The sequence below is a fragment of the Panthera uncia genome, chromosome B4, assembly GCF_023721935.1.
Source record: "Panthera uncia isolate 11264 chromosome B4, Puncia_PCG_1.0, whole genome shotgun sequence".
NCBI lineage: Eukaryota > Metazoa > Chordata > Mammalia > Carnivora > Felidae > Panthera > Panthera uncia.
In genome coordinates this window covers 74,134,236-74,148,246 of record NC_064809.1, presented here as the reverse complement: position 1 = coordinate 74,148,246, position 14,011 = coordinate 74,134,236, and the positions used below count along the sequence as shown (strand labels likewise).

Here is a 14,011-nt window from a genome sequence, read left to right as displayed (position 1 = left end):
CACCTACTTGATGGACAGGTCTGAGATATATTTTGAAGATAAAATCAGTAAGATTTGGATACAGATCTGATGTGAGGTATGAGGAAGAGAAAATCAAAGATGACTTCTAAGTCTTTGCTCAAATATTACTTTCTCAACAAGGCCCTCCCTAACTACCCTTCAGTGTCTGTCTGTCTGTCTGTCTCTCTCTCTCTCTCTCTCTCTCTCTCACACACACACACACACACACACACACACACACACACAGTCACATGTTCATAAAGTGTCCCTATCTCCTTCCTTGTTTTTTATTTGGGTGGGTTTTTTTTAATACCAATCATCACCAACTGAAATACTAAACATTCTACTTCTTTGCTTAACATCTGCCTTCCCCTACTAATATATAAGCTACACGCAGACAAGGATTTTTTACCTTAATTCACTCTTGTGTATCAGAGAGTAGACACTCAATAAAATTTTGTTAAAGAAACGAAATGTCTCTGGCATGAGCAAATGGATAAATAATGATGTCATCTACACAGAAAAAGAATACCTTTAGGGTGGGAAGAATCACAGTCTCTGTACAAAGAAGCTTGTAATCAATCTAGTGAGAGAAAGAATGAGACATACATTTCAACACATTAAGATTCTATAATTTGTTAAATCTGCGATAAAAGCAAAACTGAAGAATATTCTATGATTCCATTTTTATCAAAAGTGTATGCTTTTATATGTACATACATACTTGCACATACACACAGCAGATACATATATGTTTCTGCTCTACAGAAAAAATTCTGGAAGGGAAAATACCAAACTGTTAGCCTGTGAGGTAAAAAAGGTAATATGTATGGGGAATGAGACTGAAGAGGCAGCAAAGAGACTTTTGCTATTCACTTTACGTGTTTTACAACAGGCATATTACTTTTGTAATTTAAAGAAGAAGAGAAGGAAAACATGTTCTTCCCAAAAGGAAAAAATATATATATTTTACAGAGGATTAATACCCAGTGTAAAAAACTTCCATAAAACAAAAGAAAAACAATTTAAAAATGGACAAAGTATATAAAAAGGCAATTGACAAAGAAATATAGTCAATGGGGACACCTGGGTGGCTCAGTCAGTTCAGTGTCAGACTCTTGGTTTCGGCTCTGGTCATGATCTCAGTTTGTGGGTTCAAGCCCCACGTTGGGCTCTGCACTCACAGTGCAGAGCCTGCTTCGGATTCTCTCTCTCTCCCTCTCTCTCTCTGTTCCTCCCCCTGCTGTCTCTCTCTCTCTCAAAATAAATAAACAAACATTCTAAAAATTGTTTAAAAAAAAGAAATATAGTCAATGAAGATATACAACATATTCAGCCTTATGTTTAATCAGGGGAAAAAATGCTTTAATTCATCAGGTAACAGCCAATGGTGTATGTGCATAAGCTCATTATCTACTTTTGGTGGGAATATAAACTGGAAACTCTTATTTTAAAGTAATTTAGTGAGCAGGGACACCTGGGTGGCTCAGTTAGTTAAGCGTCTGACTTCAGCTCAGGTCATGATCTCACAGTTTGTGAGTTGGAGCCCCGCATCAGGCTCTGTGCTGACAGCTCAGAGTCTGGAGCCCATAGTCTCCCTTTCTCTCTGCCACTCCCCCACTTGCATTGTCTCTCTCTCAAAAATAAATAGACATGAAAAAAACTGAAAGTAATTTAGTGAGCGAAAAAGTAAAAAATGTTATAATCCAAAGAATAAATTCCATGAGTCCATAATGATGCAAATAAATTAAATAAATAAATGGGGAATAAAGTACAAGTCTCCTTACAGAAAATTTCTAATTAATAAATGTAGGAATAATGAGAGAAATAGAAAATAACCATTAGAATGCCACAATAATAACTGGTATAGGAATGCTAAAATTAATAGGTGGAACTTTTATTTTTTTTTAATGTTTTATTTATTTTTGAGACAGAGAGAGACATAGCATGAATGGGGGAGAGTCAGAGAAGAAGACACAGAATCTGAAGCAGGCTCCAGGCTCCACTCTGTTGAGTGTCTGACTCTTGATTGCGGTTCAGGTCATGATTTCGTGGTTCATGAGATCGAGCCACAGAGCCTGCTTGGGATTCTCTCTCTCTGCCCCTCCCCCTTCTTAAAAATAAGTAAATAAACTTAGGGGTGCCTGAGTGGCTCAGTCAGTTAAGCATATAGCTCTTGATTTCCACTCAGGTCATGATCTTACAGTTCATGCCCCTTGTCAGGCTCTGTGTTGCTGGTGCAGAGCCTGCTTGGGATTCTCTCTCTCTCCCTCTCTCTCTCAAAATAAATAAATAAACTCAAAAAAAAAAAAATCAGACAAACCTATATTTAGGGATGTTCTAAAAAATATCTGACCAGTACTCTTCAAAGAGTCAAGACAGTGAAAAAGACAAGAAAAAAACAGAAACTGTCACAGATTGCAAGACTCTAAAGACACATGCTGGCTAACTGTAACACAGGATCTTGGGTTGGATCCTGGAACTTTTTAGGACATTAGTGGAAAAACTGGGGAGATCCAAATAGTTATATAATTTAATACTATTGTACCAATGTTAATTTCTTAGCGTTGATAAATGTACTATGGTTATGAAAGATGTTAACATTAGGGAAAGCTGGGGGAAGAGTATATGGGAACTCTCTGTACTATCTTTATTCTTCTGCAAACCTAAAATTATTTCAAACTAAAAAGGTTTTTTTTTTAAAGCAGTTGGCATAATTCACCAGAACTTTTAGAAGAATATACCCTTTTGTACCCTTTTACCCAGCATTTCACTTCTAGCAATCCAGAGAAACACTCACATAGGTCCAAAAAGAATTTTATAAAAAAGTGTTCACTGAAGCATTGTTAGAAAATTGCAAGGGATACACATACATATACACACACATACATGTATATATATCCATCAATTGAGAAATGATTACATAAAATGGCATATGCATATTATGGAATAAACACCATGAAGAATAAAATGGATCTGCACATAACAATGTGAAAAAAAAATCTCCAAGATATATTAAGAAGAGTAAGTTACAGGGGCGCCTGGGTGGCTCAGTCAGTTAAGCGTCTGACTCTTAATTTCAGCTTAGGGCATGATCTTGCGGTTCCTGAGTTCAAGACCCATGTGAGGCTCCAAGCTGACAGTGCAGAGCCTGCTTGGGAATCTCTCTCTCTCTCTCTCTCTCTCTCTCTCTCTCTGTGTGTGTGTGTGTGTGTGTGTGTGTGTGTGTCTGCCCCTTCCCTATGCTTGTTTTACTTCTGTACTGTTTAATTTTGTTTAAAATTTAACAAAGCTTTAAAATTTTCATGTGCATTTTTTAAAGTACACTATGACAAGTGCTATTATGAAAAGTATGTAACAGATTTCAAAGCTCAAAAGGAGGGGTGTTTAGTCTGCCTGAGAGACTGCAGGAAGGAGAGTCACCAATGGATTTAGAAGGCATTCCAGGCAGAGTTTATGGAATGGGCAAAGGCACAGAAACATCACAAAAGGCAGGAGGGTTCAGAGCTGAAGCATATAGAACATAAAGCTTGGGAGTACAGGGGGAGAGTGACTTAGGAGGGATCTGAATAATCACCGGTCCCTGAAAGCCTACACTTCCCTTTGTTACCTTTCCCAAGAAAATAACCAAATTTAGACTTGCATACAGCTTTCAGTATATTCTGCTTAAAACTACTGCCCCACTCCAAATCATGACATAGTGAAATGAAATACTCCAAACCTGTCAGAGTATATTCATCAGTTCAAGATGGTACAATCCTGCCAGGAGGGTAATTCTAAACTAATTACTTTGATTTCCTATTCTCACCTATCTTCTTTTGACCAGCCCATAAAGCCATGTTACAATAAACATAAAAATAATAATACATCAATCACATACAGGTATCCCTTGCTTTCCGAAAGTTCACCTTACACCACTTCACTTTTACAAAAGATCTACATTAGTACCTGTTTCCACTAACTGAAGGAAATCCAAAGAGGATTTTCACTTTCACAAAAAAGGCAAGGGGCACCTGGCTGGCTCAGTCAAAAGAGCATGCAACTCTTGACCTCGGGGGTCATGAGCTCGAGCCCCACATTGGGTGGTGCAGAGATTACTTAAATAAATAAACTTCTAAAAAAGGCAAAAAGCGAAAATAGCTTTCAGTATTTATTTTGCAGCAAGCTCTTATAGAAGCTGCGCACACTCCACACGCTGAGTGGTGCCCCCAAGCTCCCTCCCTGGGAACTACACTCAGCATCTCAACATCAAAGTTGCAACAGCTTTGAACTGTGTCTGTGAGCATCTGTGCTTTATCTCAATTTATTTTGTGCATCCAATAGCAAGACGTGTCCTAAGGTAGCAGAAAAGCCTAAGAGGTTATTTTTTGGGTCTGGGAATGCTCAAAAAATTGTCCATATAAATTAATGGTAAACATTTCTTCACTTTATGCCATTTAGACTTACAAAAAGTTTCATAGCTCTACTTTCAGATACCTGGGGAAACCCATACCAGTAAATATAAAAAGAAGGTTTCCCTGACCCAGTTGTCAAAAAGTTTTGATTGCAGCATTTACAACAAATGTCTCATAATAGGGAAGAATGAAGAAAGATGATCTAAATCCCACACATAACTAAATGGCACTACTACTTTATAGTTCTTAGGAATAAATTAAACATTGATGATATTCTGATTCTTGCCAAAGACAAACTGATTTTTACATAAGTGTTTCTAATCTTAATTTGGGGACATCAATTAAAAGCAAAGTATCGACACTGACATAGTCAAAACTTTATTGACAACAAAGGTTTTGTTGCTTCTGCAGTCCTATTGCAAAAGCTAGGCAAAGTCCCCTTCCAATTAAGGCCCCAAGTAGCAAAAATACTTGTAACTATATTATTAGCTAAAAATATTTACTGAGGTGCACACTATGTGCACTCACTGAACTGTTTCATGCCCATTAAAATTCAATGATCAGAACTCAATAAAAAGACAATCCAATGAAAAACGGGGCAAAGGACTTGACAGTTCTCCAAAAGACACACAAATGATCAACAAGCAAATGAAAGGATGTTCAATATCAGTAGTCACTAAGGAAATTCAAATAAAATTCATAATAAGGTATCCTTCCACAGCTAAGATGGCTACAATAAAAAAGAAAAGAAAAGAAAAGAAAAGAAAAGAAAGAAAAAAAGAAAGAAAGGAAGATTGCAACTGTTGACAAAGATGCAGAGAACTGGATCCCTCAAACATTGCTGCTAGGAATGTAAAATGGTGCAGCCACTGGGCTGTACCTCAAAAAGTTGGACCTGTATGGCAGTTCCTCAAAAAGTTAATCATAAAAATTCTCTGTGACCCAGCAATTCCATTCTCCACTACAAACCCAAAACAACGGAAGACAGATATGCAAACACTGGTGTATGGATGTTCATAACAGCATTATTCACAACAGCCAAAAAGTGAGAATGACACAACTGTCCATCAACAGATAAAAGGATAAACAAAACATGATACATCCATACAATGGAACTGTATTCAGCTATAAAAAGGAGCAAAGTACTGATACATGCTACAACATGGATAAAACTCAAAAACATCATGCTAAGTAAAAGAAGACAAAAGGTCATATATTACAGTATTCCACTTATTTGAAATACCCAGAATAGGTAAATTCATAGACACAGAAAGCCAATTGGTGGTTACCAATAGATACATCAAGGGGAGAATGAAGAGTGACTGCTTAATGGGTATGAGATCTCCTTTGGGGGTGATGTAAAAGTTCTGGAACTAGATAGAGTGATGGTTGTACAAAACTGTGAATCTACTAAATACCATTGAGCTGTACACTTTACAGGATCAATTTTATGTTATGTGAATTTCACCTAAAAAAAATTTAATAGTCATGACAACTCTGTGGTAGGGATTACTACTTCACCAATTTTGCAAATTCAGAAACACAGGCTCAGAGAAATTAAAAGATGACCAAGCCCACAGAAGCAGTAGGTACAGGAACAGAGATTCAACGTGGATTTGCGCACCAGACTTGTGATCTTTCTTTTTTTGATGTTGACAGAATGAAGCCCCTCTCCCCCAAAATTAATTTTATGCCCAGCTATCTATAATCCAATATATTAGCAACTTCTGTGTGATACAAGAGGTTTGCACTCTAACAGCTTCCCGATTTTAATAAAAAAATTAGAAGAAAAATAATACAGCACAGAAATATTATAAATATATTATCAGTATTAGCCTGATTATAATACTGATTATGATTATCAGTATTAGCCTGATTAGATTATAACTAACACCACTCAGTAGATCCACATTTCAGGCAACAAAAACTAAAGTTGCCAAGAAGTTTAATAATATACTTGAGGCTGGGGCACCTGGGTGGCTCAGTGGGCTGAGTGTCTGACTTTGGCTCAGGTCATGATCTCACAGTTCATGAGTTCAAGCCCCACATCAGGCTCTCTGCTGTCAGCCTGTCAGCACAGAGCCTGCTTCAGATCCTCTGTCCCTCTCTCTCTGCCCCTCCCCTACTTGCACTCTACTCTCTCTCTCAAAAAATAAATAAGAATATTTTTTTTAAATAATATGCTTGGGGCTATTTCATAACAGAAATAATTAGCCAGTAGAGTGAAAGAATCATGTGTTCTCAGCTTTACTGCCAAATCAAAAATGTAATCACATAAAAACTGAACATAATTCTAATCTTACTTAAATGTTAAGATTTCAGGCAACAAGTAATCAGCATGAATATACCAAATACACTCCATTTTAGGAGCTTTTTCTACCACTTCAGGTTAGATGCCTAAACAGATTTAGTAACCACTAATGTTGCGCTGTTTCCTATGCTCCCATATTACAGTAACATCACACAATAATATCTCGTAGTCTAACTTACAGGATCATAACATAATGGGCAGGCAGACAATGACAAACGTCAAATATCAACTTTTTAAAAACCAACATAAGGGGCGCCTGGGTGGCTCAGTCGGTTAAGCGTCCGACTTCAGCTCAGGTCACGATCTTGCAGTCCGTGAGTTCGAGCCCCGCGTCTGGCTCTGGGCTGATGGCTCAGAGCCTGGAGCCTGCTTCTGATTCTGTGTCTCCCCCTCTCTCTGCCCCTCCTCCGTTCATGCTCTGTCTCTCTCTGTCTCAAAAATAAATAAACGTTAAAAAAAATTTAAAAAAATAAAATAAAATAAAATAAAATAAATAAATAAATAAATAAAAACCAACATAAAATACAACATTTGTGTAGTGACAGAGATGAAAAAGATTACCCAACTAAGCCTTGTTTACAGCACTGTCAACCAGGAATTAGATAACCATCTCAAGAAACCTAGTGTGTACTGACCAGTAAGATTCAACAAAACATCAAGCTTGCATCTAAGCTATGGCTAATTTAGTCTGTGGTGGTTCTGTATCATCTGCCATTCAAGTACAATACTTTAGTTTCCTGCAATTTCATCTTAGTTATAGATGTATTTGACTGTTTTCATCAAATGTGAGGGAGCTTCTCATGATGAGATGCTTATACTGAAGGCGTGTGCAGGATACAAAGGTAGGTGATGAAGGCAATTTACTCTAACGACCAAGAGGATGACCAAACAAAATAAGCAGAAGAGTCACTGCCACGACACATTAATGCACACTTCAAATAAACATAACAGAAGATAACCAGGAAGGGCCAGCAATGGGCTGACCACACTGACATGTAATCAGAGACAAAATGGGTAATTTAAAGACAAGTATTGCTCTACTACTGATGGCAGCCTTGAAACAACAGCAAATAATTTACTCCTGGACATATCACATGTACCCAAGAGAGGATCCTCAAGACTGCAACTTGTACACATTGGTCTTTCTAGTCTTTTACAGGTCAACAGGAAGTAATATCATTGGGCAGCATCTTCACTTACCTACCATGACTCCTCTAAATCATATAACGGGGGTGCCTGGGTGGCTCGGTCAGTTGGGCATCCGACTCCTGACTTTGGTTCAGGTCATGGTCTCACGGTTTGTGGTTCGAGCCCTGCATTGGGCTCCACACTGATAGTGCAGAGCCTGATTGAGATTCTCTATTTACTCCCCAAATAAATTATAAAATGTCCTCATCACAAATTTCCTTCTCCTCAGGCCCAATATCCTTTAGCCAATTTTAAAGAACACACACACATTCCACACTAGTAATCATGTTATTTTGCTAATTAAGTCATATAAAAAAAAAAATCCTCCTTCTTACCAGCAATCCAAGGTTGTTACGTAGGGTTTGACCTAGTAAGAATCACGATGTAACCCCTAGCCACAAATTAGTCATAGGACAATGACTGTAGAAGTTGCCTTTAAGCTAATGGCTATATCCTCAAATCCTGCAGAATCTGTGTACCACCACGGTAGATTTGAACATGGCGAACAAAATGCTGGCTTCTAACCAAATCTTAATATCCAGTAACCTAAAGATAAGGTGTTTACAACTTTAAATTTTTAGAAATACAGGTGACCCTTGAACAACACAGGTTTGAACTACATGTGTCCACTTATACATGGATTTTTTTTGATACAATACAGTACTGAAAGAATATTTTTTCTTCCTTATGGTCTTAATATTTTCTTTTCTCTAGCTACTTTACCATAAGAATACAATATATAATACATAGTTAAGTGTCTGGGAAGTCCAAAGTTATATACAAATTTTCCACCGCACAGGGGTCAGTGCCCCTAACTCCTCCCACATTGTTCAAGGGTCAACTGTATTTCAGAACCAACAGACCACTTCTTTTTATTTTTTTAATTTTTTTTTTAATGTTGATTCATTTTTTTGAGGGGGGGGGCAGAGAGAGAGGGAGACACAGAATCTGAAGCAGGCTCCATGCTCTGAACTGTCAGCACAGAGCCCGACACAGGGCTCGAACTCAAGATCATGACCTGGCCGAAGTCAGACACTTAACCAACTGAGCCACCCGGGTGCCCCACAACAGACCGCTTCTAAGTAAGTGTGGGCTCTTTTGTGAAGCTCCCAGAAAATGGCATAGGAGCCGAAAGTCCCTTTGTAAACAATACTCTCAAGAAGCAAGACGCAGGGATAATTAACCCCCTTGTGACATTTAGAAAAAATGAAATGGGAGGCTAGACCCATCCCTAAGAGAGAGTTCACTATCAGTCTGCAGCTATTTCAACTATATTTGGTACTATGTGAGAACTCAAAGAGAGAGAGAGAGATGGAGAAAAAAAATGACTTGAGCCAATTTTACTTCCTACATTACAGCTACCTTCTTGAAATATTTAAAGCATATAGCAGGCACTCAAACTTTTTTCAATGAATGAAGGGATGAACAAGTTAAACAGTAACCAGCAGCATGTAAAACATCTTTAGATGAGAAAAGCACCCCGGATTTCAAAGACAGCAAAGAGAACTGAAAATGCTCTATACTACTGACCCATTTTTCAAACACACGTATAGATAATGGGTTTTTTAAATATTTTTTAAGTTTATTTATTTATTTTGAGAGCGAGAATATGGGGGAAGGGCAGAGAGAGAGGAAGAGTGAGAATCCCAGGCAGGCTCCATCTAACAGCACGGGGCTCAATCTCACTAAGAGATGACTTGAGCCGAAATCAAGAGTAGGATGCTTAACTGACTGAGCCACCCACACGCCCCACAGATAATGTTTTTAAGCGATTATCTACATTTACAGGTATGATTGGAAAGATCTATATATATATATAACAAATGGTTCCTTCCACATTGGATATATTTCACACTTTACAACAGATATTCCCATTTTCCTCATCAGCTGAACTGTCTGAAAGATTTTCAAAAGTACTTTTATTGCTAAGTTGAAATGTATTTGAATGTGCTTGCCAGATGTCATGATACATAAACATAAATAGGCAGAAGCTAAGAGAGAGCCGTGACAACTAGGTAAATCATTTCCTTTTGAATCATTTCCAGTACAAGTGTCCTACAAACAGTATAGAAAAAGTCAATAGAGAAAACATCATCCTTCAAACATAAGGCCAAGTGCTACCTTCGGGTGAACACAAATAAAATCACCATTTAAAAGTAGTAACACTTCCTCAAAAAATGAAACAGAGAATTACCATACGACCCAGAAATCCCACTTCTAGCATATACCCAAAAGAACTGAAAGCAAGGACTGGAACAGATACTTGCACACCAATGTTCCCAGCGGCACTTTTTGCAACAGCCAAAAGGTGGAAATGACCTAAGTGTCTAAACGGATAAACGAAATGTGGTACACACATACAATGGAATATTATTCAGTCCTAAAAAGGCATGAAATTCTGACACAAGCTCAAACATTGATGAAACTTGAAGACATCGTGCTGAGTGAAATAAGCCAGACATAGATGGACAAACACTATTATTTTACTACTTCTACTTGTATGAGACCTCTAGAGTAGTCCTGTTCATAGAGACAGAAAGGGGAATGGCTGAGGGAAGAGAGGAATGGGAGTTGTTTGATAGGTACAAAGTTTCAGTTTGGGAAGATGAAAATGTTCTGAAGATGGATGGTTGTGACGGCTGCATAACAATGTAAGTGTGCTTTATGCCACTGACCCATACACTTTAAATGGTTTAAGTGTAAATCTTACATAATCCATATTTTACCACAACTTTTTAAAGTAACTGAGCAAGAATGATGGTCACAGTTTTGTGTCAAAAACATCAAGAAAAGTGGTAAGAGTCTGTAACAAGCATGCTTTACTGTCATCCTCCACAGCCTAGATAACTTACCTGAAAGTCAAGACCTCGGAATAGGAGGGATGGACACACCATTTTCATGTTGCTACAGATTTACACTAAGCAGCTGAGGAAGCTGAATTATATTCTACAGGAGATCGTTTACTAAATAATGAGTGGGCTCTCCTTCCCAACAATTAAATCATAAAAAAAATCAAGCTCTTCCTTCTAGTCTCCAATGGGAGTAACAAGAATGAAATAATCAGTTGTACTCTTAACAAGAAGCACAGCGGATCCTAAACAGTGACTTTAATTCCCAAGTTTAATTTTGGAACCACTACAATAGGAAACAGCAAGCAGCAATGATGATGATGATGATGATGATAATAATAATAATGATAATAACTTTCTTTACTGCTTTTATTAAGTGACTTTGTACACTAACCCTTTTCAGCCTCATCTCAAAAACAGGGATAATGTTTACATCTGCCTTATAAGGGTTGTTTGAAGATCTTATGAAGTAATATACATAAAACACTGAGTTCAGTGCCAAGAATACATATATGTTCAACCCTCCCCTCCTGCCATTCACTAGTATCTGTAGCCCTTTGCCACTCCTGGATCAGTCCCCAGGAGCTATGCTGATGTTTTTGGCCAGCAACCTATGGCTCCTCCCTCAGGACCCAGCTGTTTCTCTCAGTTCTACTTGTTTCACTCCTGGTTTCTAAGAGGATCCTGTCTATATTTAGAGATAATGCCAGTACCAACTGTGGACTCAACAGGTGCTTGGGAGGGCACTTGAGCTCTCCACAATTTTCAATTGTTTTCCAAAGTTAATTGGTTCTGACTCCACAACTGGTTGTGTTGACTTCTACAAGGAAGAGCGCCACCTAGGCACAGTACTTCAGCAGTACACTAGACTAAACAAAATAATAAGCCTGTTCACAGGTCAAACCCTTAGCAAGATGAGCTTTAACAGGACCCCAGAAGACTTGTTAATTCACAAGAGCAATAAACATTTATAAAGTCTACAGATATAGCCCACTAACCCAATCTTCATCTAAATCACCATTATCATATCAAACCCAAGATTCAACCAATTCATGCTGCTTGTACTACAACCAAGATTAGGAGGAGGAAGACAGGCAAGTAGAACCAGACAGCAAAGACTCTAAAGAAGGCATCCAACAGAGCCCAGTGTGAATGCAGCTTTATTTACTACCTCTGTGACCATAGCAAGTTATTTAACCTCTTAATTATAACACAGGAAATAACTGTGAGGATTCAATTAAATGAGATAATGCATGCAAAACAAACTTAGCACCTTGCCTCATCTACTGTAAGAGGTCAATAAAAAGCCACATTATCACTAATGAAGACACTCCTTGCTTTACTCAGTTTTTGTAAGATATAAGAAAAGTGACAACTGAGGTCATTATTTTGGACCTTTATAAACTAGTCTAATGCTACTATCCAAGACCTAGCTGAGAAATATAAACAGATAAATTCCCAGAAATCATAGGTGAGTCAGCAAAACTTAATACCCAACAAATAAAAAGATTAACATCAACTATTTATGAACACATAATGGTAATACAATTTCAAAATCGGCAATCTTGTATCTAGAACCATTCAATATTTGGTCTGGAAATCCAAGTATTAAGGAAATGCCAAGATTATGACCGAGAAATACTTTCCCACAGTATTTTCAAATCACCTTAATTCAAACTGGAAGGTAAAAGGCAGCCTGATAATTTGAAATCAGCATCAAGAATTTCTTGAGGCAGAACCCAAACTCTCCCAAGAGCATAAATCCAGTAGCAGATGGTATATGAACATTTCTCAGTGAGAAACTGCAATTCTAACAAAGTATAGATAACTTCGATTTTATCAATGCTATTCACCACCTCTGGGTCTAAATGAAAACAGACTCTTGGTTCTCTTCCCCCCAAACACCCTGAACTCTGCATTATCACTGACCTAATTCAGAGCAAGATGCTTATTTTTGGTGATATGTTCTCCTCTGCTTCATTAACCACAGGTAAATTACACACAGTAACCTGATGAACTAAGAGAAATAAATATTACAGGGATGGTTCACCGATGAAATTGACCATAAATAAGCAAATTATTAAAAGAATAGCTTGTACTCAGCAGAGGGACATGCCTGAGAAAGACCCACCTTCCAAAAGAACCCAATCATCCTGGATGAATTAGGAGAAAGATGCCACTCTAGTCCACCTACCCTGTACTCTCAAACAAGATCTACCCTTCCACTTTAAATCAAGCCCAAACCACATCTATTTTATTTCTCTGCCACCCTTTGCCTTATTTTCCATCCCGCCCCCCCATTCCTTTCTATCTTTTTTCAAATCCCACTTTGCCCCCAAATCCTGAGGACCTCGGACACCCACGCAGATGACCTTACGCATACCCACTGCATTCCCAATTCATTGTACTTCTCAACCCAAACGACCCATTCTTTCATTCTTTTCGATCCCTCGTTGTTTCTTAAAATCCAATACCCCACACACGCTCACACCAGAGTCCCCCCTTACTCCATTGTTTCCCTGGCCTGTGCTCTGGAAACCCCCCAACTCGGACCCGTGTGCTTTGGCCTGCCCCACTGACCCCAGAAGGCTTTCACCATCTGGGCACTCCGGGTCCCAAAGGGCTCACGTCCCCCTCCTGTCCATACCCCAACCCCCAACAACCACCCCCTCCGCCGTGCCCTCCCTCGAGCCCGCTCTCTGCACTTCTGTGCCCCCCTTTACACCCCACCAACCCCTCCACCCAGCACCCTCAGCCTCACCTACCCGGGGACCCCGCAGACGCCGCGTCCCCCCCAGTTCCGGGCTCTGCGTCCCGGACGCTCCGAGGTCTGAGAAGAGGAAAGGAGCTCCTCCGCCTCCTTCTCCTCCTCTTCTAGAGCGGCCGCCGTCGCCGACTCGCTCCTCCCCCAGCTCTCCCAGAGCCGGACGCCGCCCCGCCCCCACCGCCCCTTTCCCGGCTTCGGCCGGGCGGCGGGCTGGGGATCGCAGCCGCGGCTGGGGGCCGGAGTGCCAGCGGATCCACACCGACCTCGCCGGGGCTCGCGCTGTTCGCCCCGCCCCGGAGCCCGCTCGGGCGCGTGCGCGCCAGCCAGCCAGCGCACAGGCGCGTGCTCGCGCCGGCGCGAACCCAACGCGCCGAGCTCGAGGCCGTTGCAGCCACCCGGCGCGCGAAGGCCGGGCGGGAGGCGGCCCGCGCGCCAGGGATCTGCGAGTGGAGAGGCGCCGGGCGGGAGGCGGGCTCCAGTCCGTCGGGTTACCGCTCCTCTC

The 14,011-nt window shown here is 39.9% G+C and overlaps 1 protein-coding gene across 4 annotated transcripts in view; it reads right to left on the bottom strand.

Moving 5' to 3' along the window:
* SPATS2 (spermatogenesis associated serine rich 2) overlaps positions 1-13,801 on the bottom strand; it is a 148,641-nt gene extending 134,840 nt beyond the window's left edge. Inside the window, exons 1-3 of one of the 4 annotated variants that reach the window (XM_049625399.1) lie at positions 13,508-13,801; positions 12,672-12,751; positions 533-583 (exon numbers count right to left, since the gene is read on the bottom strand). The gene's annotated coding sequence lies outside the window, so the exon portion shown is untranslated. Of the gene's footprint in view, positions 1-532; positions 1,153-12,671; positions 12,752-13,507 lie in introns of those variants that run through there. The other 3 variants (XM_049625397.1, XM_049625398.1, XM_049625400.1) reach the window with 3 other exon arrangements.
* Between the last annotated feature and the right edge of the window lie 210 nt (positions 13,802-14,011).